This window comes from Sciurus carolinensis, chromosome 5 (assembly GCF_902686445.1).
Source record: "Sciurus carolinensis chromosome 5, mSciCar1.2, whole genome shotgun sequence".
Classification (NCBI taxonomy): domain Eukaryota; kingdom Metazoa; phylum Chordata; class Mammalia; order Rodentia; family Sciuridae; genus Sciurus; species Sciurus carolinensis.
In genome coordinates this window covers 134,950,989-134,976,852 of record NC_062217.1, presented here as the reverse complement: position 1 = coordinate 134,976,852, position 25,864 = coordinate 134,950,989, and positions in this window count along the sequence as shown.

The following is a 25,864-nucleotide window of genomic DNA, read 5'->3' as shown; positions in this document are numbered from 1 at the left end:
TCCATCCTGCCTTCCCTTCATTCCCCTTTGTCTACTCTATTGCTCTATCTTCCATTCTTTTTTTGTTGTTGTTGTTTGTACTAGGGATTAAACTCAGGGGCACTTGATCACTGTGCCACATCCCCAGCCCTATTTTGTATTTTATGTAGAGACAGAGTCTGAGTTACTTAGCACCTTGCTTTTGCTGAGACTGGCCTTGAACTCAAGATCCTCCTGCCTCAGCCTCCCAAGCCGCTGGGATTAGAGGCGTGCGCTACTGGCCTTTTTTTCTAATCCCCACCTCCTTTTTTAAATTAACTTCCACACATCAGAGAAAACATTCAACCTTTGACTTTGGAGGACTGGCTTATTTCACTATGATAGTCTTCGGTTTCATCCATTTATCAACAAATTCCATAAAGTCATTCTTATTTATGGCTGAGTAACATATTCTATTATATATATATATATACCACATTTTCTTTATCCATTCATCTGTGGAGAGACACCTAAGTTGTTTCTATAGCTTAGCTCTTGTAAATCATGCTACTGTAAACACTGATGTAGCTATGCCACTGTAGAATGCTGATTTTAAGTCCTTTGGATATATACAGAGTAGTGGGATAGTTGGGTCACATGGTTGATCCATTCCTAGTTTTTGAGGAATCTCCATACTGTTTTCCAGATTGGTTGCACTGATTTGTGGTTTCACCAGCAATGTATGAGTTTGCCCTTTTCCCACATCCTCACCAACATTTATTGTTACTTGTATTCTTGATAATTGCTATTCTGACTAGAGTGAAATGAAATCTCAGTGTAATTTTGATTTGCATTACTCTACTTGCTAGAGATGTTGAACATATGTTCATACATTTGTTGACCATTCATATTTCTTCTTTAGAGAAGTGTCTGTTTAGTTCCTTTTCCCATTTATTGATTGAACTATTTGGTTTTTGGTGTTGTTTTTAGTTCTTTGTATATCCTAGGTATTAACACCCTATCTGAGGTGCAGGTGGCAAAGATTTTATCCCATTCTGTAGTTTCTCTCTTCACACTCTTGATTGATTCTTTTTCTATGAAGAAGTTTCTTAATTTGATGCCATGTCATTTATTGAATTTTTATTTTACTTCTTGTACTTTAGGAGTTTTACTAAAGAAGTTGGTTCTTAGGTCAACATGTTGGATTGTTGGGCCTACACTTTCTTCTGGCAAGTGCAGAGTTTCTGCTCTAATTCCTAAGTCGTTGATCCACCTTGAGTTGAGTTTTGTGCAGAGTGAGAGATAGGGGTTTAATTTCATTCTATTACATATGGATTCCAGTTTTCCCAACACTGTTTGTTAAAAAGGCTATTTTTTTCTCCTGTAACTATGTGGGTTTTACTCTCTGTGTTACATTCTGTCCCATTAGCTTTGTGGGCCCTATCTCCTGGAGGGAAGCCTATGTGGCATTCTGTCAGGAGACAGACATGCCAAACAGGCCACTCGGGACTAGAGCTCTGCCCTGTCCCCTGGAGGAAGTCAGCATGGTGTGTACTTTTCAGACCACTCAGGGACTGGGGCCCCATCCTCTTTTCCTGTGCTCTGTGAACAGGATGTTCTTCTGTGGTCTGTGAACCTGTCACCTTCTGTGTTCACATGGTTGTTTTTTACTTTGTTACCGACCGATAATCTGCCAAATAGACTAGTAACTGCTTATGCAAGGCTTGACCTTTGTGTATGGTTAGTTTAAATGCAAGCATATAAAAGACAGTGTTATATGCAGTAAAGGCAGAAGTGGCTTCCTTTGTGACAAGTGCTCCATTTCTCCCTAATAAAGCTCTTCTCAGATCTTTGCGCAGAGACTGAGTCCTTTTCCCATGCTTTGTTGGTATTGCTGACAAGATTTGTCCAACATAGCGGGAGACCCTCCTATTTGCAGACAATCATGCAACAGGTTTTCATACCTGTTTTGGTGCCAGTACTATGCCATTTTTGTTACTATATCTCTGTAGTATAATTTGAGGTCTGTTATTTTAATACCTCCTGCTTCACTTTTCTTGGTAAGGATTGCTTTGGCTATTCTGGGTCTCTTATTTTTCCAAATGAATTTCATTATTGCTTTTTTAAAAATTTCTGTGAAGGATGTCATTGGAATTTTGATGGGAATCGCATTAAGTCTATATAGTATTTTTGACAGTATAACCATTTTGACAAGGTTATTCTGCCTATGCAAGAACATGGGTAGTCTTTCCATCTTCTAAGGTCTTCTTAAATTTCTTTCTTAAGTGTTTTATAATTTTCATTGTAGAGAACTTTCACCCTTTTGTTAGATTGATTCCCAAGTGTTTTTTTTTTTTTTTTAAAGCTATCGTAAAGGGAATAGTTTTCCTAATTTCTTTTTCAGCCTATTCATCATTGGAGAATAGGAACATGATTGATTCATGGGTTTTGATTTATCTCTAATTTTTTGGATTTGTTAAGATTTATTTTATGATTTAAAATATGGTATATTTTAGAAAATAGTCCATGTGTTGCTGAGAAGAAAGTGAATTCAGTTGTTGATGGATGAAATATTCTATAGATGTCTGTGAGTTCCATATTATTAATTGCATTTTTTAGTTCGGTAGAATTTTTACTTAGTTTTTGTTTGGATGATCTATCCAGTGATGACAGAGGCATGTTAAAGTCACCCAGTAGTGTCGTATTATTCTACTTGATTCTTCTTTTGCGGGGAGGGGTCCCAGGGATTGAACTCAAGGCCACTTGACCACTGAGCCACATCCCTGGCCCTATTTTGTATTTTATTTAGACAGGGTCTCACTGAGTTGCTTAGTGCCTCGCTGTTGCTGAGGCTGGTTTTGAACTATAATCCTCCTGCCTCAGCCTACCAAGCTGCTGGGATTACAGGCATGTGCCACCATGCCCAGTTATTTGATTCTTTTTTTAAATATTTTTTTATTTTTTTTAATTTACTATACACAAATGGGGTACAACTTACATTTCTCTGGTAGTACACGAAGTAGAGTCACACTGTGTAATCATACATGTACACAGGGTAATAATGTTTGTCTCATTCTATTATCTATCAAGAAGGATTTGTTTGATACATGTAGATGCTCCATTGTTTGGGGCATAAATATTTTTTGATTGTTCCTTGTAGATGTTTGATTCACTTAAGGGGTATGAAATGACCTTCCTTGTATCTTCTGATTTTGACTTGAAGTCCACTTTATCTGATATGAAACTAGTAACCCCTGCTTGTTTGTGAGATCCATGTGAACTGTATGTTTTTTCCCATCCTTTCACCTTAAGTCTGTGGATGTCTTTACCTGTAAGGTTAGTCTCTTGCAGACAGAGGGTTAGGAAAACAAAGATATGAAGATTAATTTCAATTAATGCTTTAAGCTATTAGATGAAATGCATTCAAATGGGTTGAAGGTACAATGTTGGCTGTTGAGTTAAAAATTATCATTCAAGTTAAGTAGTTATTTATATGCCCTTATTTATATGTTATTTATATGTTATTTAAGGAGTTGTTTATAGTATGCCATGTCAAAGTGAAGGAAATTATTGTTAAATCTTTGTTTGGATTTTATTGGGGTTTGGACATTTAGCAGATGTCTATCAGTCTCTGGTTATGGATCTCTCCTGAGTTGCAGGGACACAGGAGATCATTCCCTAGTTGTTATGAACCTCCTAGCAGCAGCTGCTGCTTTATCAATTCAGGGTCCTGCAGCTGACTGCTTGGAGGGTGCAGTGTTGTGGGTTGACTGATTCTACTGAGTGCAGTAGTTCAGGATGCAGGCTCTTAAGTATATGTTTGCTGTGGGTCACTGTGTACCTGTTCCCCTCTATTAGATCCTTGTAGAGTAGCAAAGATGCTGGTGACTGTCTATGAGCACAGGATTCTGATTGTGGATTTTCCATGGGTGATCTGTGGTGCCGGAGTATTCCCCCGGCTGACATCACTCTCTGAGGTACTGTAGTGAAGGGTCTCCGGTAGTTCACTTGGACTCTAGTGTCCACTGACCCAGGTTGTGAATGGCAGGTGTTTGCCCTCTCTGCTTACTAAGTCTGATACAAGGTCCTGTAAATATTCAAAAAGTGTCTTGTCACGTGCCCGTTGTAATCATAGTTCAGGTTGTGCACCTGTTAAGACTGGTATCAGTGTCTTTCTACTGTGTTGCCTCTGGCAATTTCCCACTGGGTCTCTGTCACTAGATATTCAGGCAGCTTCCCTCTGGTATGGCCCTGCCATCCTGTGGACTGTCCCTAGGCTTCCCACCAGTACCCCTGAGTGTCAGTGGTCAGGACCTGGTGAATCTGCTTTCCTTGTTCAGGGCCAAAGCTGCTTCAGAGTTGTCTGAGACCAGCGAGCAAGCAGATGCTGCACAGAGCTTTTCATCCCTGCCTGGCTTGGAGAGCAAGCCTCCTCGCACTGCGCCTGCTCCCACCAGCCCAGTTACGCCCCTTGTTTGCGGTGAGAGGAAGAGAAAGGGATTGGGGGTTTCAGAGATTCACGACTAGTGGTGGTCCTTCTAGAAGTTCTTTCTGGCTGGATTCTTAGAGGGTCCCATGGCAGGGCACTTCCCTCAGGTTTAGTTTGTAGCTGTCTGGGCATGGGAAGGTGCCTGCTGATTTAAGGGCATGACTGATGGGCTGAGGGCGCCACAAGATGCCTGTGGATTCCTGCTCAGCTTTCTTTTCATGATTAGGTTTTAAGCTGTTTTGTGTTGTTTTAAGGAGGCTTTTGTTACCATCGTGCTTCCCAACAGTTTTTAAGTCGGTGAGCTTAAGAGAACGTGGGCTCCCCCACCACCTCTTTCTCTGTTGCCCCTTCCCCCGCTTCATCCCCAGGTTTGTGTTGAGGGTTAGAGAGCTCTGAGTTTATTTTCTAGTTTGGTACCTGTCTTCCAGTTTCCTTGGATCTCAGAGTATGTTATATGGAGTTTTAGAACATTTATTTTGTCACCCACCTCTCAATTTGTCGGTTCCTTCGCTGCCTCCTTTCTGTGTATTGTTGAGGAGATTGGGACTCTCTGCCTAACTCACTTCTGCCATCTTCCTCTGACCTCAGCAATTCCTAAATAAAGTTTTATTGGAACACAGCTACATTTATTCATTTCTGCATTATCCATGGGTTCATGCAATCGAAGACAGTGTTGACTAATGGAACAGAAACAATAGCCCACAAAGTTGAAAATACTGTATCTGTCCATTTACAGAAAAAAATTGTGAAACCCTAAACTAAATTATTCTAAAATAATCCACACAGGTTGGGGTTGTGGCTCAGTAGTGGAGCACTTGCTCAGCCTGTGTGAGGCACTGGGTTCAATTCTCTGCACCACATAAAAATGAATAAATAATATAAAAGTGTTTAAAAAAAAAAGACATTTAAAAAATAAATAAAATAATCCACAACCATGCAAACGATTTTGACTTTTGTTCTATGTCCTCAAAACTCCCATACTCAACTTTTCCTGTCATGACTACTACTAGTAAAATATGTCCCATTCTCCCCTAGTGACTGTAATGTATAAAGCTGCTCCCCCGCCCTTTCTGGTGCAGCCCTTTTCCATGCCTCCCAACCACTTGTCAATCTGTGAACAGCCTAGCTAGTTATTGGTTCATCAGTCAGCTTGCAAGTATCCTTCTCCGATATTGGTCCCCTGCTAGCCTGGCGGAATTCAACCGCCATCTTTCCTCTCTTGCTTCTCTCTCCTACACACTTGCTTCTCTTCCTCCTCGCATCCCACTCTCTCTAGCGCGCGCCCTTTCTCTTTTCCTCTCATTTTCTCTCTTACCCTGCAGGGAGACACTCTGTTTGCTTAATAAATTCCCTTATGTGATTTCCTGTGTCCAGTGTGGTTTCGTGGGATTTCCTTGCAGTGACATCACCTCAAAACAAAGCAAATATGTAATCAAATAAAAATAATCTCTTCTCTGCATCATCCAATCCACCTGCCCACCCCTCCATGCCTGTAGCACACCTCTCCCTCTCTCCCTATGCATTAATATGTATTACTAATTATCATTAAATTAGTAATACATAAATAAACTTTACTTGACCTTCCAGTGTTCCCATTTTTGTTTCCCTTCACAGAAAATTTTCATACTCACTGTGGCCACTTTCTGTCCTCCATTCTCCGCACCATTCTGCTGAGATGGCTTTTATCAAAGTCACCTAAGACATTCATACTGCTAAACCCAAGAGTTTACACTGGGGTCTCATTTATAAAGTTTCTCAACAGCACCGCATGAGACTAACAAGGAAGTGCTTCCCAAAATGCTTTCATCTGGCTCCTGGACAACATGCATGTCTCTGTCTCAGTGATACTGCCATTTAACAGTGACGAGTTCTGCTCCTTCTAATGTCAAAGTTTGAACACTAGAGAAGTACACCAAGGCAAGCATATTAAGCAGGTTTTATTTAAAGGTAATAATACAGACTTCTCCAGGCAGGAAGAAGGGGGCCATAGCTGATGTTCTAAAGTCCCCAGAAGTGAGTGAACCCTCCATCTTTTATAGTTTAAAGTCTCTTTTGTTCTCCAGTTCTCTCCCCCCTTATCTCTCCTTCCTGCCTACTTGACTAGGCCTGGTTTTGCATTAAGTGAGAAGCCATGGACAGGGGGAGGACCAAGGTGATTCAGGCAGGCAAGGGCCCAGGGGGCATTAACTAGCAGCTCCATGCTTGCAGTCCTTGATAAAGGCAGGTAAATTTGGTAATCAATAGGCTCCGGAGATCCTTGACATTCCATTCTCCCAGGGGCAGTCTCCAACTTCCAGAGGCAGATGGCTTCATGGCTTCATTTCCTGGATTTGACCCGATTCCCTATTTCTACACTAACTACCGGTCCTTAATTCTGGCTTCATCAGTCTCTCTGTAGTCTCCTCATCCATTGCTACATTTCTAAATGTGAGTGAACCCCAGTGCTTTGTCCTTGGCCTTCTGATTTTCTTTTTTCTCTATCTCCCCTCTCTTCCAGGTAATCTCTGTAATATAAAACCGATACTCCGCCTCCCAACCACTTGTCAATCTGCGCTCTGCCCGCCTCTTACGTTACAGGAATTTCTGGCTTATGCTGCCGCCATTTTCCTGCTTCCCATGTTATGTCCTAACATGCTAAATAGCTATTGGTTCATCAGTCAGCTTGCAAGTATTCTCCTCCGCTACTGGTTCTTCCCAGCCCGCAAGATTCCAATATCTGAGAGAAGCTACACGCCATCTTTCTCTTTTTTCCTTTCTTTTCACCCTGAGCGGACGTGTTAGTCGTCCGCATAATAAAGTCTCTTGCGTGAGACCTCGTGTCTGCGGTGCATTTTTCTGGGAGCTATTGGCAAGCCGAGTGAGCAGGCGGCAGTTCAGCGGGATCGTACAGCAGCCGCTATCGCCACGGGTCCTAAGCTGCCTTACAATCTCACCCAGTCTCATTCATTTAAGTGCCATTTCCAGACTACTAACTCTCAAATCTGTAATACCAGCTTTGATGTCCACTTTGAGCTACATATGCAATGTCAAACTAGCACCTTCACTGAGATGTTGAATTACCACCCTTAACTCAGCCTAATCAAACACTAACTTCCACACTGACATCCTAAAGCTGTCCCACACCAAGTTTTTCTTCTCAGAAAACAATTTGACCATCCACTTGGTTCCTCAGGCCAAAAAGCTAATACTTGTTTCCCTCCCAATTCACATTCAAGCCATGTGTACATTCTGTCCATTCAGCTGGTACAATGTAACAGAAATCATATCACTCTTCACCATCTCCATTGCTATAGCCTACATTGGCCACCAGCATCTTTTTGTCTGGAGAAATGCAGCAGTCTCTTGCTTCCAAACTTGTTCCTCCACAGTCCATTCTTCACACAAAGCCAGGGATATTCCTAAATTCTGAACATAATAGTACCTCCCTTGTTGTGCCCAGATCACAAATCCCCAAAGACCACCAGGGAGCCGTCTCCAATGCAAAAGCAAAGGGTCTTTATTGCAATCTCGAGCTTGGACTCACAGCGTTCACTGACACAGCAGGTACTGGTTGAGAGTCCTGAGTGTTGATTCAGTGGGATTTTTATGAGCTCCACAGTAGAGCGGGAAATTTGAACAAAGCAAAGTACACAGTTGGCTGATCTTTCAATATGTGTGGTTTGGCATGTTTCCATTGGCTTAGGGTACCCAGGTCTTAACATTCTGACATATATGGTTTGGAATGCTAGGCATTGGCTTGTTAGCTCCCAATTGGTTGTTTGCCAAAGGCCAGTCCTAATCTAGTAGCCTTCCTGGAATCGGCTATCTAGTCCTGAAACTTTTCATGCCCTAAATGCAGCCTGTCATGGCCAGGGCTTAGCTCCCTTTTCACCCTCAGGCTGAAACCCTCCAGGAGTTTCGCACTGCTGTTGGGAGTGAAACCAAACTCCTCACCATAGCCAAAGTTACCACGTTGCCATTAGTTACTACAGTTACACCATGGAATAACGTGTCTACCTCTCTGAAACCCTTTCCTCTCCCGTTCACCAGCCAGTAGCCTTGTTACAAGGCTCATCCCATCAAGATATTCTCTGTGGAATTCTCCTTAGTGAGGTTTAAAATGGCTGGTTTCTTCTCAAATGCCTTCTTCAGAGAGACACTCCTAATGGCTGGGGTCAGTTTCTATCAAACTACTAATTTTTGTTTTCTTCATGGAACTGAAGCCAGAACTGGGGACAGGCAGTTAGTGTAGAAATAGGGGATCAGGTCAAATGGAGGAAATGGAGGCCATGAAAGCCATCTGCCTCTGGAAGTTGGAAACTGCCCCTGGGAGAATGGAATGTCAAGGATCTCCAGAGCCCATTGATTACCAAATTTACCTGCCCTAATCAAGGACTGCAGGCAAGGAACTGCTAATTAATGCCCCCTGGGCCCTTGCCTGGCTGAATCACTTTGGCCCTCCCTCTGCCCATCACTTCTCACTTTTCATATCTCACCTGCAAAACCAGGCCTAGTCAAGTAGGCAGGAAGGAGAGATAAGTGGGGAGAGAACTGGAGAACAAAGGAGACCTGAACCTATAAAAGATGTAGGGTGCACTCACTTCTTGGGATTCTAGAACATCAGCCATGGCCCCATTCTCCCTCCCGGGAGAAGTCTGTATTATTACTACTTTTAAATAAAACCTGCTTAGTATACTTGCCTTGGCATACTTCTCTGATGTTATACTTCAACATTAGAAGAAGCAGAACTTGTCATCGGTCAAGGGCGGTATCAGAACCAATCAGTTCATGTTATTATCTAATTTAATTCATATGAATGTGTGTATTTATTTTTCACCAAATAAGTCTATGGCTTTTTGAGAGCATAGAACTGGTTATTTCTCTACCATCTGCCTGCATCTAAATCAGCACCTAAAACAGAGCAAGCTCTCAATAAATGCTTGTTGTCTGACAATCTAAATAAAATTAAATAACATGTAAAGTTTGTAATTTAGCACCTAATCCTAAGGAATTCGCAATTTATAAGACTATTTTACATTCAAACGGTGCTTCAGTTTTCTAATTTTCCTGGCCCATTAATATATATATTGCAGCCTTAAAAAAGCTAAGAATCATACTCTCCCAGGTAGTTAAGACCCAGGAAGAAAATCACATATTTAAAGTGAAATTTACCCTGCATACAAACATATTCATCCCAACCAGGTGCAAGCCCTCACATGCTCAGACGCATTTAACATCCCTGAAAACCAATGTTCCCCATTGAGCCACAGTAACTGTTTAAGAGGTACCAGTTCCTTAAACAAATAGACCGTATAATTACTGATTCACTGAACATTTATCATTTCCAAGGCAGTGTACTTCCCTATCCCAATATTCTTCTCCACATTACTTTTTTTCTCCTACATTTAAAAACAAAAGTTATGTTTATAAGAATAACAGTTAACAATTTTCAAAGGTCTTAACTGATCCATCTCCATGATACCAGATCCATGGCTTCTATTTTTTTTTTTTTTTCTTTTTTGCAGTACTAGGTATCAAACTCAGGGCCTTGTGCTTGCAAGGCAAGCACTCTACCAGCTGAGCTATCTCCCCAGCTCCATGGCTTCTATTTTGAAGCAGCTGTTACCCAGGCCTCCTCCTGCCCAGAATAAACCCTGTCAGCCTCACAAACATGGGTAAACTCTGTACAGCTCCACCTAAAACATCCTTTTTGCCCTGAGGACTCCTGAGCCTCTCTATCTGAGAGATTGGGAATGCCAGATGGCCCCGCCACCACCATATTGTTGAATTGGCCCCAAGGGCTTAGTTACCCTCTTAACTTTTATACACCTTAGTTGATCTGTGGTACCACTTACTCTCTGGAAGGCATAGATGTTCATGTGTACACACACACACACAAAGTGATACCTACACCAATGACCTTCTCTGCCACCTCTCCCATTAGAAGAGAACTTCTCTTCCCCAGATTAGACCAGAATGAAGGTAAATCCCCCATGTTGCACCTTCATTCTGACTGGGGTGAAATAAGTCAATAACTGGGATACTCTATCACCAATAGTTTTAATACTCTTAGAACAAAATATTCTACCTTTTTCTGTGAGCTTTCTTGACATCAGTGAGTCACCTTGTGGGACATAACTGTCCATTCAAGATTGTTAGATCAAAGACCCTGAAACCAAAGCCTGGGAACACACTTTAGAGCCCCTTCTCTCCTTTGCACTCTCCCTTTACAGTCTTGGCAGCAGATGGTGTTCTCCAAATGAGGTCACGACAACATTTTTCATCCCACCTGCTCTCCGTACAGTGGGATTTTGACATCTCTCTCATCAAGAACTGAGATCTCTGTCCCTTCTCCTTGCACAGGGGCAGGCCTCTGTGATGGAATCCACAAATAAAATGTGCCAAAAATGATGCTGCCTGAAACAAGGTCATCAAAGGCCATGCAGCTCAGCTCATTCTCAGTGCCCAGCCACCATGCTGTGAGGGGGCCCAAGAAGCCTGCAGCCTGTGGAGAGTCTCACAAAAAGAAGCTTTACACAGATAAGAACCAAGGACCCCAGCTCTCAGTCCAATTCAGCTCCCAATCAACAGCCAGCAACAATTTGCCAGCCACATGTGTGAGCCATCTAGGAAGGAGAAAATCCAGTTTCAGTCCTTCTTCTTTAACTGGAGGTGATTCACCATTGGCAAGTCTTGCACAGTACTGACACAGCAAATTCTTGAACTGAGTAAATTATTGCAGACTGAATAATTCTTAGACAAAAAGCATGGGAACAAAAAACATGGGACCAGAAGAGTTTCAAAGTTCAGATTTTTAAATTTTGGTATATCTTCACATACATAATGATAAGACCATATCTAAACATGAAATTCATCTTTTTTCATGTACACTTTATACCTTTTGCCTGAAAGCAATTTTATACATCATTTTCTAGTGTGCCTGTGTTTTAAGTATGAGGCATCACATGAGAGGTCAGGTGTGCAATTTTTCCACCGGTGGTGTCACATTGGCACTCAAAAAGTTTTAGATTTTGGAACGTTTTGAATTTCAGATTTTTGGATTATGGATGCTCAAGCATATTGTTCTGAGCACTCCTTCTGGGGCTGATTTGTTACTCAGTGAGTGAAAACAAAAACAACTGCTATCTCTTCCACTGCAGGCATGTCCTCCTTATCACACAGATGAGGCAGTGCCTTCTTTGACCACTCTCTCAGTCAGTATGGGGAGGTTATGGCCCACTTGCCTTACAATGGGTCGATGAGCTATTTGTCCTTTCAGAGCATGAATTGAGCTCTTCCACTCCTGCTCTTCATTGCTTTAAACATACAGCTGATTCCACTCTCTTCTCAGGAAGCCACCCTTGTCTATTCATACATTCAAGGCAGTGGCCAGGTTCACATAAAAGCCTAAAACCCGCTATCCAGCCAGAAGTGGTGGTGCAAGCCTATAATCCCAGTAACCCAGGAGGCTGAGGTAGGAGGATCTCAAGTTTGAGGCCAGCCTTAGCAACTTAGCTATAATTTTAATAAAAATTAAAAGGGCTGGAGATGTAGCTCAATGGTAAAGCACCCCTTGATTCAATCTGCTGTATCCAAAAAAAAAAAAAAAATTATCATCCCAGGTTGAAAACAAGGACCTCCAAAATTTGAAGGACTCTGTGACAGTTGTAAATGTGGAGGCAAACTGTGACAGTCAGTCATCAGCAATGCCTCAGGGCTGAAAGCATATTAGAGTCCAATGTGAGTCTCATCAGGGCCACAAGTGAGTAAGAACATGCTTGCAAAATTTGGAGTGGGGGAAGTCAGAATAATACTCTACCTCTAATCAATCCATGAGAAGTGACCTGGAATCTCAATTGCTTTCCCTGGCAGCAATATTAAGGTCACTCCTCACAACTTGTTATATCCAGTAACCCTATCAACAAAGGGAACGAGGTTAATCGGAAAAGACTTGTTCTCAGTAAACCCATCTAGGTCCTAAAAATCACACTTGCTCTACATATGCTCAAAGGTCATTATCTTCTGTGTATGTACATATGTGTATGCTTGTGTGTGTGTGTGTGTGTGTGTGTGTGTGTGTGTGTATGTGTGTGTTCATGTGTGAAAGAAGATCCTGTAGTGAGGATTACCACTTGATTAAACATGTACTAGAAAGGCAATTCATCCTGATCTACCATCTCTAAATCATGGACCACATACCAGATCTAGGTTTTGCAACTCACCAGCTATGTGACCTTGGACTAGTAGTTTAATCTTTCTGAGATTCTACATCTTAATTTACAAAATGGGGATGATTGTAGAAGTACTCATTTTCAAAGACTTTAGATTGTTTTTAAGAGTAAGTAAATTAAAATAGTTAAAGCACCAAGCACCAATAATGGATGATAAAAATTTTGAATTCTCTCCTTCCCCTGGGTAAAATGTGGTGAACCTTCCCAGTTCTAGAATACTAAGCCAATTGTCCTCACATTTTATTTAAAGATTAGCCCAGACATGTCCTGACTTCCAGGTTTGATCCAATGAGTCATTTCTAGACTGTATCTTTAGGGGTCCTGACACCATACTAAAAACACTCATCAGAAATTCTCTCCTTTCCAATTTTGCCCAGTAGCTGCAATCTTATTTTATCACCAAACAAAACCACATTCTCCTTCTTGGCGGTGTCTAAAGCAATGGGCTTGCCAGCTAGCTGCTCAGAATATATCCCTGCAAAGCAATCCCACCCCAGAGTCAGGGCCTGATTCAACTTGACGGCAGTGACTCTCTCTTAATGAAAGTCAGGCAGTGAGGCCTTCAGAGAGTCTGTCCCAGTAGAAGCACAGCAGGAGACAGATTGGGTTAATCCTCTATGTGGCTCCTGATTTTCCAGGCTTTAAAGCATAGCAAAACTGAAAATAGCCCATTTTCTCACATTTTCACATAGGCATCCCCTTTTAAACCAGTTCCTTTCCATAAATGTCACATCTTTAGGGACATGTAGGTAAGCCAGGGAACATTCCAGGGCAGTGTTGATCTCCTCTTTCTTCTGAGTCCTATAGCAAACTCTGCAGGTGTTGTTGCAACATTCCCTAGCAGATTCTTCTTTCAGACAAAGCACAACCATGTCTTATAGGAAACATTGTAAAAAAATCAGAACTAGGAATATGCTTTGTCTGTGGCAGTGTGAACCTTAACAAAGACTCCCTAACCCCTGCCACGTCAGCTCAGATGGAGCTCTGCTTTCAAGGAAACCTTCCACAAAAGGAGAAACAGGGACAGCTTGTGCTGCATGGAACAGTGATGAGATCCTCCAACAAGAAAGTTGCAGAGGGTTGAGAAAACAACTGCCCTTTGACGTAAGCTCCTCCTGGATTAAAATCCCAGCTGCTCCAGTGACTAGTTAGATGATTTAGGAAACTCAGCGTCAATGTGAACAGAAGGGAGGGGACATGAGCAGGACTCTGAAGCTCCCAAAAGAAACAGAACAGAGCTTCAAGGAAATTAACTGGGAAAATAAAGACCCATAGATCCATAAAGTCTTCATCAGGAAGACAGGTGGTCTAGATGCCCGGTGTCAGTTTCACTTCTCTTCCCAGTGAAGGTTTGAATTCAGAAAAGAGAAGACTCAGGAACTGTATTAACAAATTGGGTTGTATTTCTGGAGCAAAACTGAAGATAACAAAATTGCAAGTTCTTAGCCAGGGTGATACTTAACTCCCAAGCCTATATTCAGAGACCAGCTGGTCTCAGCAAGAGGACTTCAGGCTGAAACAGAAGGGAAATGGCTGCAGTGAGCACAGAATCTTGTCTGTGCTAGTGCAAAGGCATACACACGTGTACACACACACACACACACACACACACACATACACACATATATCATGAAAATGGGTCAGAACTTCTCTCTCATAAAGAGCTGTGCCTCCCTCACAACCCCATTTCTGAATTCAGACCATAGGCCTGATAGCTTCAGTTTGTGTTTGAGAATATTTTTCCAAAGTCCATGAACCTTAAATGCTAACACAAAACTTAAGAAACCCCCATGTTTACATATCATTTTCTGTATTTCTCTGTGCCAATGTCTACGAAAACAGAAAACAAAGGAGAAACTTTATGACAACCCTTGGGACTAATGTCCAATGTCCAGACATCCCACAGATGCCCACGTGCACACAGGAATAGGAAGCAGGGAATCATCGATGCTTTGTAGCAGTATTAAGTTCTCCTCCATCAATCTTTGAATCACTCCAGTTATGGGTAGATGAAGTTATTGTTTTCAAGAATCCCACAGCAAAAACAGAAAAGAGAGAAAGAAAAGGAAAAGAAATTCAGCATAAAATCCAAGGGCATTGGGTAGCTGTAAGTCTTAGAAATGGTTATTAGTCTAGGACCAACAGAGAAATGCCTAAATAAACTCATGAAACATGTTTGTCTAGAAAAGACCCGCTAGGACTTTTAAATAATAACAATGACCCTGATTTAAACAAATAAATCATAGAGTCAGATAATAAACAGTATTGCTTTCAACATATGCCAAACAAAAGCATAAAATATATGAAGAGATTTAAAATAGTATGGAAAATATGTTTATATGATATCCCAAGTTAAACAGAAATGAGCTCCAGCTGGGTATGTGAGGTAGAGAAGGGGTGGCAGGTAGTGAAGGAAGTCATCAGAAGTATCACCTCAGAATGTCTTCTGTCCACCTAGAAGAAATATTAATAAAGTAGAAAGTACAAGAACTTGAAATAAAATCGTCAGACCACCTCATGCAGGAAAAAAAAAAGGAACCAGTTGGGTAAAGTTCAATACTCAATGTAAATGCTAGATTTGGGAAGGCAGACTTCAAAAATTTAAGACAAAGGGCAAAGTCATGATACTTTGAGAAGGAAGGTAATTCTCAAAAATGCAATTCCCTTTTGCACTTGGAAATGACCCTAGTAAGAAAGAAGAGGTCCAGCACTCAATTTAAGAGTCCTGCTGGGACCTGCAATGGTTGCGACCAAACAGCATTGTAGTTCTAAGAGCCTGGCCCTGGAGTTTGGCCAACAGCATTTGAAACCCAGCACATTACTTTATGAGGGATCCTGGGCCCGTTAACTAAACTTTGTACATTATAGTTGTTTGATCCATTAAAAAGTGAGATGTAACAACTTTTAATTCCATGTGATTATTGTGATGACTGGATAAGATAATATACATAAAGCACCTGACATCTAGTAAAATCTTAATAGACTGTGGCTATTTTTCTCTTCAATACCAGTCTCCATTCTCTTGGTCTCTTCTGTTAACAATTATCTGCTATTTTAGATAACCAAAATGCAATGAGTATTGATTAGTACAACATAGCTACAGTGGCCTCAAACCTTCCCAGGAATCAGACATGGAATAAGTTATTTGGTCAGTCACATAATCAAACTGCAATCTAAAGGAAACGTTGGATGTGCCACTGAGGAGTAATTAATTCAGATTGTAAAAGAAAACACTGAAAGATAAGGAGGAGATACATAATGAACATGACATGATAGGCAAAGACTGCAATAAGCTGTGGTTTGTGAAACTGCTAAGAGTCTCAGGAAAGACGTTCTTAGTCATCCTGAGAGCCCAAGAAAGGATGAACCTGAAGTCAACTATAGAGTATTGATGGATAAAGAAAAGCAAATTCTCTACATTCCATTTGCTTCTTCAAGAGCCTGATATTTGTACTGATAAGAATAGGTTTGAGCCACCATGAAGGAATCAGAGCCTTAAATTCATTAGGAAAATGAAAAGTCCATATGTTCCCTTATTTTTAAGTCTCTGACTGAGAAATTAGAACCCAAGGTATAGAGATAATTTTCAAATGGAATGAACAAGCTTCTGCAGGTGCTCCTTGAACAACTAATACAAATGAAAAGTTTCTGATATACTGGGAATGGACAAATGCTACTCCAATTTCCAAAGAGCAGAATTCTGCAAACCATAGACAGGGGCTTGGCAAAGACAGCTGCTGTCATAAAAAGAAATATAGGAAGGAAGCCAAAAAGATGAAAAATATTCTTAAGGAAAAAGGATAAATCAATGTCCAGGGCAAGAATATGACAGACTATGGTTCAAAATTGTTTGTATGCATACCATATGCCAGTTACTATTCTAGGTACTTTTATTTACATGATCTTATTTAATTTCCCAATAGTCAGAGGTATCATTCTGTCCACTTTTTATTGATGGGGAAACTGACATACAGAGAAGATTATTGAATGAAGAATCTCTGGTCTATTTTAGAGCTAAAATCAAATATTCAGGACTCTGCCCTAGGAGGATGAGCACCAGGCATTCTGGAGGAATAGGAACATCCCAGACTCTAAAAAGGAGTCAGACAGAGACTGGAAAGGAAATCACACTTGTCATGTCCCCAGACAGTTTGGTAGGCAGTGAAGTTCTGTGAAGGAGACATTGTGTCCAGATCCCTTTAAGACTTTTTCCCAGTTCATATGCTCCTTTTCTGAGAATTATCTCCCTACTTACAGAGAAGCACCTGTACACTCCTATTTGATATAGGCAAGAGGATCCAATCTAAGCATGTGACTTTTCTCTTCCAGGAGTTAGGAATTTAGACATATTAGTCCCTGCTGCGCATTTGAGCTCGGAAGTGATGAGGAACTAAGCTGGAGATGGTCATTTTGGGTCATATTAATGTGCACAAAAAAGTGGGGAATGCATGGATGACAGAGAAGCACACAGGTAAGACCAGGCACCCCTGAAGAACAAATAACTGGCTCTGGATTTTTCTTTCAGGTCTTGACTCTAGTCTTTCATGGAGAAATGTGTATACACATATACAGAGATGAGATGCAGATAATGATAGAGATATACTTTGCTGGATGTGCCTGTAATATTAATCCTCATGAAACCTTACCTTTGGTGAATAAACTAGCCTGAGTTCTGGAAGACAGTTACCAAAATGCCTGGTTTAGATGTCTGTGCACTGCCATTACATATTCACTCTCCTCCTGAACTCTTGTGAGAGACTCTTGTGAGATGTACCCAGCACATGGACCATGAATATCTCCCATAACCACCTGAGTGGAAAATAAAATCTAAAGAAAATAGAGGAATTTCTGGCGGAAAACTGAAGAAAATGGAGAGAAAGGTTATATACTTTTTCTTCTACTTAAAGTTCTTAACTTCATAGGAGAATGGAGACTAAAGTATCAGGAAAGGTGAAGTCAACATACAACTCAGTCTCCTGACTCAGCTTTATGGAAGAGAATGACTGAATCATGGACCAGGACAGAGAGAATTTTATAAGGATTCTATACATAATTTTATAAGGAAGAATGAAAGACAGTGGACCTAACAACTGGATTGCAGATGATGATAGGCAGAATTATCAAAAAGATGAAGACTTCATCAAAAAAGTATGCTGTTGAAAAGTAAGATTCCACCAGACATCACACAGAGAGGATTCACAGATAAAAATAACAGGTAAGGAAGTTAAGATGAAAATATATTGTCATTTTGGGAAAATGGCACTATGACAGAATTCATACATGGCCCCTTCTCCCTTTTTCCTCTTAAAATATCCATGACATTTTCTGTCAAAGGGTAAAAAAAATCTACATTAACACCCAAAATGTTTGACAAGAATTTTGAACACATTTCATATTCTACAGCAAATGCATACTTGCTCTTACAAAATTGGAAAGAATTAAAAGTTGGCACCAACTGCCAACCCAAACCCAGACCTCTGTATCATAAGGGACATTGGGATCAAGAGATGAGCCTGGATGGCCTAAGACTTCAGATGCACGACTGGGCCAGGTTTCAGAATTCATACAATGGTAGGCTTAGACCTCGAGTCATGAGCCATTTGTAGTCTATTTCCTCTCATCTGAGAGGCTGAATGGCAAAGATTCCAAATGACCTAAGCCCTGACCTCAGCACTAAGAGTAGGGTAGTACTCCAATTACAAAAAACACAATTTTTTTTGAACCTCGCTCCAGTAGAAAGGGACCCTCTCTCATGAGCTGTATTCTATATTTGAAAGTATTTGATATTCTGAAAAATAGGAAGATAGAAACACAACACTTCTTAAGTTTGGCATGGATATCAAACCCTAACTCTAGAAACAATATTAATGACCATTTCTTTCTGCTATGAGTCAAATAGAGACTATAAACTTTAGTAGCCCCAAGAAACCATTATCACTCCACCCTGGTTGGACATGAGGATTAAGAAAGTCCTTTCAACAAGGCACAGTGGCACATTCCTTATAATCCTAGCAACTCGGGAAGCTGGAGCAGGAGAATCACAAGTTCAAAGCCAGCTTCAGCAACTTAACAAGACCTTGTGTCAAAAATTAAAAATAAAAAGGGCTAGGGATGTGACTCAGTGGTTAAGTGCAACTGGTTTATTGTACAAAACAATAAACCAAACAAACACACCCCTTCGACAATGACCCAATACCAAATCCAGGACTAGGACAATGCAGACTCTTCCGATGGATAAGTAATAAAAACAAAAATTTAAAACAGTCTCTCAGGAAACCTGATCTCTGAGAAAATTTAAGCAAACAAGATCAGAAGGAGCTATTTCTTTAGCATCTTTGAAAGAGGAACAGGATAAACTTGAATGTCACTATGGAACAATTTAAATCAGTATTAGAAGTGGTTAATAATAAAATTGATGTTGCAGAAAAATCAATTAGTAAAATAGGAAATAGGCTTAGGAAACATACAGAATGCAAAGAAATTATCATCATGGGAAAGAATATGAATGAATATTTCTTGTATCTACATCTGCCTGACTTTTCTGGCTGCAAGGATACAAACATGAAGAAACCATTTACACCTGCCCTCAAGGTAGTCACAGCCCAGTGAGGAAGGTAGAGGAAACAGATCATAATCTAGATGTCATTAACTGATACCAACGCACTACTCCAGAATCACAAAAATATAATTTCTCTTATAGTGTCCATAGAGGGTATACAAGAGAAAAGATGATACACACTCTAAGAATATTCTATCACTTTAAGAAAAAGAAATTGTGCAAGCATTATTCTCAGGACACACATTAATACATCCAAAAGTCTGGAAAAGTAAGCATTAATCTCCTAAATAACAAGATAAAAATTAAGAGACAGTCTATTCTGGCTTGGGGGTGGTGAAATTTATAAAACTATGTATCACAGTAAGAGTTAAGCACAGTTATACACAGACAGAAAACTGGGTGACTCTAATATTTTTCCATTTTAAATAATATTGTCTTCACTAGGATAGGCAGTGGTTGATGAATTATTGAAAAGCAAAAATACACAGGAAATACTACAATAGAAATAAAGACTATAGAAAATCTAATCAATAGGTAAAATTATTTTTAAAATTATAGAAGGCCTCTCCTTTCATATCTTGGTTGCATAAGTAAGACTTTTCATGGTCAAAACGTACTTTACGGACATTATAAACTATTAAAGTAGAAAGACAGTCAAGAAAACAAAAAGTCTGAGAACAAAAGAACATCTTGAAAATAAACAAAATGTGAAATTGCTGTGATCCATAATTCAACAGAGGAGTTACACTTTTAGATACACTAGACTAAGTACAGTTCACCCTGTCTCTCCCACTGAATGGAGCCATAAAACCTGGACAAAATTCATGGAGTAATTACCTCAGGAGTCTGAAAAGTAAATAATAGCAGGCAGCTTAGGAAAGAAGACCAGAATTTAAAGTACCACCAAATTGGTGGTAAATTTACCATTTTTCTCTCTCTGAAATTCCTTTAGCCTGAAAACACAATCTGAACATCCAGAACTGAGCACTAAGATATAGAAAGAACCCTAGGGGAAGTACTCTAGTCCTGGCTCGATAAGCAGAAAAGGAAATTCCTAATGCTCACTGAGAATATGGAAACCATCTTGGGTTAATCCTGACACCTATTTTCTTGGGTCCCAGACCCCAGGCAAACTCCTGGAGGAGGCAACAGTGATGGAAATGGTAGCCCACAAATACCCAGACTCTGAGGGAGGGGAGTCATCTCTACAATCCACAGAGCTCTGGTCCAAGAGGGTGAGTCGAAACGTTATTGATATTTTTCTCTCTTGTCACTTCTCTCACAGCTTATTTCTGGATGCAGAAGCAGCTGCAAAAGTATAACAGAGAAAGGTAACAGAAGGCCCAACTTTCTGGCCTAAGAATTAGGAATGGGGGTTCTGACAAACTAGAGAGTAACAGGCATGAAATCATAGAGAGGTAAGAGCTCAGGAAAAAAATGACACCGTGAAGTTTTTTTAAATGAATTTCTGGACTCATCCCAAAGTTAGATGTGGGTGGACCTGATTTAATCAGGATAGCAAAGACTGAGACTGGGACTAATAAACAGATCATAATTCAAGTCTCAAATCATGGGTGGTACAAACACACAGGACAACTCTGAAACATTGCGAAAGGTTTGAGAACTGAAATAACTTTGGAATCACATACCACAGAAGGTGGGTTGGGATGTGAAGCCTGAAACTAAACAGGATAATTACCTACTAAAACAAATACAACATTCCCGTAGGATGTTTCAAAGACCCAGAAACTCATAATATGAAAAATGACCAGGATAAAATCCAAATTATTCAGTATATGAAAAAACAGAAAAATCTCAATTAACATGGGGAAAAAAAATCAACAGATGCTAAAGGCAAGACAAAAGATGTTTAAATTATCTGACAAAGAAAATAAAACGCTTGCTATAAAAATGTTCCACCAAGCGATTGCTAACAGTCATGAAACAAATAAAAATTCAAAACAAGAAATAGAATATATAAAGGAGAATTGAATGGAAATATTAGAACTAAAAAACACAATAACTTCAAATTTTAAAAAAATTACTAGAGTGTGACAGTTATATAATCCCGTAGAGCAATCACTCAAAAAACTTGTAAGATTTTGTAGCTGAAAACTCGGTAGGTAAATAAATAGGATACTAAAAAAATATTCAAGCAACACAAAAGAAAACAAAAAATAAGGAACAGAGAGAGAAAATGGGAGGAACAAATAATAAAATGATTACACTTAGATCCAAACCTATCAATAATTACATTTAATGTAAATAGCTTGTGCGGGGGCGTCCGGAATTCCATCCAGTGCTTGACAAAGATCCTCTGGAGGATGATTGCAAAGGCTCATCCTAAAAGGAATTGCCGGATGTTTTGCTCCGGAGCATGGTGTTTTCTCTGCTGTGTTTTTCTGATAATATATTACTCATTTCAGTCTGAACGGATTGCTTAAGGGGATGAAGAGAATACAACAAAAATTCTAGAAAATATTACCTACAATCTGAAAAACAATGGGTCTTTACCATTAACAAAATTAAAAATAATTTTGCAACCGTGCAATGAGTCTCTGAAAGCCTCTGGAGAAAATAGTTATAAATCTGCCTTTCTCTCCAACAGGCTGTTTAAATTTTAACAATGGTTTTGTTTATGTGTGGTAGTGAGGTAAGAGAATAAGGTTCCAAGACATTCCTTCCTTCCTACAAAGAATATGTCACCCCTATAATAAATGTTGGCACACAATATCCATTGGCACCGCTGCCTTCCTGTAACCCTTAACTCAGCAATTTAGATATTAACCAGAGGGACCTAATAGAAATGGTCACATGAGATTACTTGTCTATTGTTTTAACCACGAGAATATTAAGAATAGTCTTAGGTCACATAGAGTTTAGATATTAAGGAAGTAAATATTGTATTAGCTCATCAATGTAGTTAGATATTCTTAAAACAATTGTGATTAGGTAAGGATGATCTGTAAGGTTGTTGTTTTCTGTCTATGCTTTGAAAACTTATTTAATATTAACCACAAGACTGCCATTATAGCCTGAAGAAAACTGTATATAAACCCAGCCCTCCCCAGAATAAAGTGGGATTGATTGCACCAGAACTAGAGTCTCTGTCTTTCATTCTCCATCCATTGCCGACGCTGTCTCCCCGCACCCCGTTTACCGGTGTGGAACCCATGGACTCCTGCTAGGGCTGGACCCCGGCAAGCTTGAGAATACAATTAAAAGATAGATTATCATGAAACACAAAACAAGAATATGCTACTCATGTGCAACTCATCCAAATGTAATGCTTTAGGTAGGTTAAAAAGAAAAGAATAGGAAAAGATATCTTATGCAAACTCTTATAACAGATACTGGAGTAGTTACATTCATATCAGACAAAGCATGCTTCAAAACTACCAGAAATAAAGAATTTTGCATAATGAAGCAAAGATAAATTCACGATGAAGACATAACAACCTGAAATATACATGAACATACAGGATGTAAAAACTGAGAGAACTGAAGCTGAAACTGACAAATTTCAGACTGAGATTTTAATATCCCCACCTCAATAATAGGGAAACTAATAGAAAATTAGCAAGGATGTAGAGAAACCCAGCAACATCAATCAACAGGACCTAATTAACATACATAGAACATTCTGTCCGAAACCCGAGTACACATTTTCTTCAAGTTTGCAAGAAACATTCACCAAAATGAGCTATATCCTGGATCATAAAACAAACTTTAACAATGTTTAAGTGTTTTTATTTGTCATTATTGTTATACATAATAGTGGATTTCATTTGACATAATCATACATGTAGGGAATATAATTTACTCCATATCAGTCCCCAATGTTTCCTCTTTCCTCCCCTCCCTGCTCCACTACTCCCCCAAATCACAGAACGTATATTCTCTAAACATAGTGGAGTTAGAGTGGAAATCAATAATAGACAAATAACATGACAATCTCCAAACACTTAGAAAATTAAACAATTCACTTAAAACACTAGGCAAGCAGCAAAAGAGTGAAAAGCAGTAGGAACTTATTAAAGGGATAGAGTGAAGAACATAAAGAGATCCCCTCTGTGCCAAGATGTACAGAAACAATGACAAAATTCTCCAGGACCTAGACCTCACTCTATGTCACTATAAAAAGTGTCACTATAGAAGTGAAGGTAACCAGAGCAAGAACTCAAACACAGTTCAGTTCCTGAATATGTTAACTATCTGTATTGCCGTGAAGACAGTAATCAGTAGACAGCTGGATAAATATATATATATTTATATATATAAACAAAGTAGGTTTTAGAAAAAGGAATGTTACCAGAAATGAAGAGGGACATTTCACAATTATAAAGGGATCAATTTATATAAAAGCACATTACTGTGCTAAATGTGTATGCAACTAAAAACAGTGTCAAAATAAATAAAGCAAGAACTGGTAGCACTAGAGCTTCAATAAGAAAATTCACAATTCCTGTAGAAAACCTAGAAATTCTCTCTTAATTATTAATAGAACAAATAAACTGAAAATCAGGCAACATAAAAACATTAAGCAATTGACCCGATCTAACTAACATTTAGAGAACATTTCACTGATAACTGCAGCATAAAATTTATTTTTTCAAATGTGCAGGTTAACATTTACTATAATAAAATATATTCCAGGCCATAAAACATATCTTAACAAATTTAAAGCAATTAATATCATATGAAGTGTGTTTTCTTATAACAACAGAATTAAACTAGAAATTATTACTAGAAAGATAGCTAGAAAATATCCAACATCAGAAAATTCAAAACACTTTTACAGGAGCTGGGGTTGTGGCTCAGTGGTAGAATGCTTGCCTGGCATGTGTGAGGCACTGGGTTTGATCCTTGTCACCACATAAAAATAAATAAAATAAAGGTATTGTGTACATCTACAACTAAATTTAAAAAAAAAAAAAAAACACTTTTACATAACCCATGGGTCACATAACAAAGTCATAAGAGAAACCAGCAAGTATTATAATTTGAATGAAAATGAAAGGAAACAATACTCAAACTTGTGAGACACAGTGCTTGGAAATAAAGTCTAGCACTAAATGCTTATATTAGAAAAGAGGTGTGCTAACTGGACACAGTGGCACACACCTGTAATCCCAGAGGCTTGGGAGACTGAGGCAGGAGGATTGTGAAATCAAAGCCAGTCTCAGCAACTTAGTGAGACCCTGTCTCTAAATAAAATATAAATAGGACTGGGGATGTGGCTCAGTGGTTAAGCACCACTGGGTTCAATCCCCAGTATGAAAAGAAAAGAAAAAGAAAAAGACTTGCATCTCTTCTCCTTTATATTCCCTTTGGTATATGTGCTGCTGTAATAGAAAGATTTAATCTAAGCATCTTTCCTTGAAAATAAGCACAAAGTATTCTCAGTAGAGGACACTAAAGGGACATTGCCTGAGGAAGGAGTTCTCCTGGGGTTTCCAGCTGGCACACAGGAAAAGGTAAAAGGGAGGGTCAGGCATGTGTGAATGAGAAGACATCTGGCAGAGCGCTGTCCCATCTACAAGCCTAGAAATGTGTGATCACTCACAAACTTGCAGCTTTAGCCTGGTGATCATAATGCTGCTCTCTTCTAGATACACAAGCATATGCTTTTACGTTTCCTGCCTGCCACAAAACCTGAAGTCTTCCTGCTAGCTTCAGGGATCTCCTACCTATATCAATGCCTGAAGACCCCCTATCATTTCCTGTGTGGCCCACCTATACCCCAAGATGTTCCTCTGCAGACCCTGCATAGCTGACAAGTACCCTACAATTTTCCCAGTTGCACATCCACTCAACGCTATGGCTGCTGATTGCCCACTAGCCACTGGCTCTGAAGAAGTGTGCCTCCTGATTTCCGAGTTACTGTAGACCAGCTCTTGTTCGACTAAGCCAACAAACCCCTCTGCTATCTTATCTACAGAGCAACAATTCCTACATTGAAGCCTGAACACTTTTTAAATTTGTCTTTCCTTGGTGTACTGAGTACAGGAAATTTGAGACTGGCCAAGTAAAGACAAGACTACAGGTGGGAGTAACATAGAATGAACTTTATTTAGATAGTGCTTTGATTATTTGTATGAAAAGAGAATCCTCTTCTTCCCACAAAGAGGTGGAGGGCAAAGGAATCCCATGGACAGAGAAGAAGCAGAGAGGGTACTTACCTGTCTAGCAACATCATTTATTGCAAGATGGGGCTGTTTCCATCAGAGGGCTTCAAAGGGCAGCAATAGCTTGGGGTATTTCAAGGAGCAGGATTTATCTTATCAATGATTAACAGATGATGGATGCAGTTTTGTGGTATATACAAAGCAAATGAGCACTAAATAGCTAAAACTATTCTCATTTGAGCTATATGTAAAGCAATTGGATATGTAAAATTTAATTTTATGCCAGCGAAGCTAATGGTTTTAGCCTCTTCTACCAAAGTTGATAAACTCCTATCCAGACCCATCAGGAATTTAAAACAACAGAAAACGCAAATAATCAGTATCAGAATGAAAAAATATTATCACAAGTGCTGCAGAGATGATAAAATAGTAAGAAAAGATTATAAATAATTTTAAATCAATTAATTCAACAATTTAATAAAATGAACAAATTCCTTGAAAGACATCAAAACAAAGATCA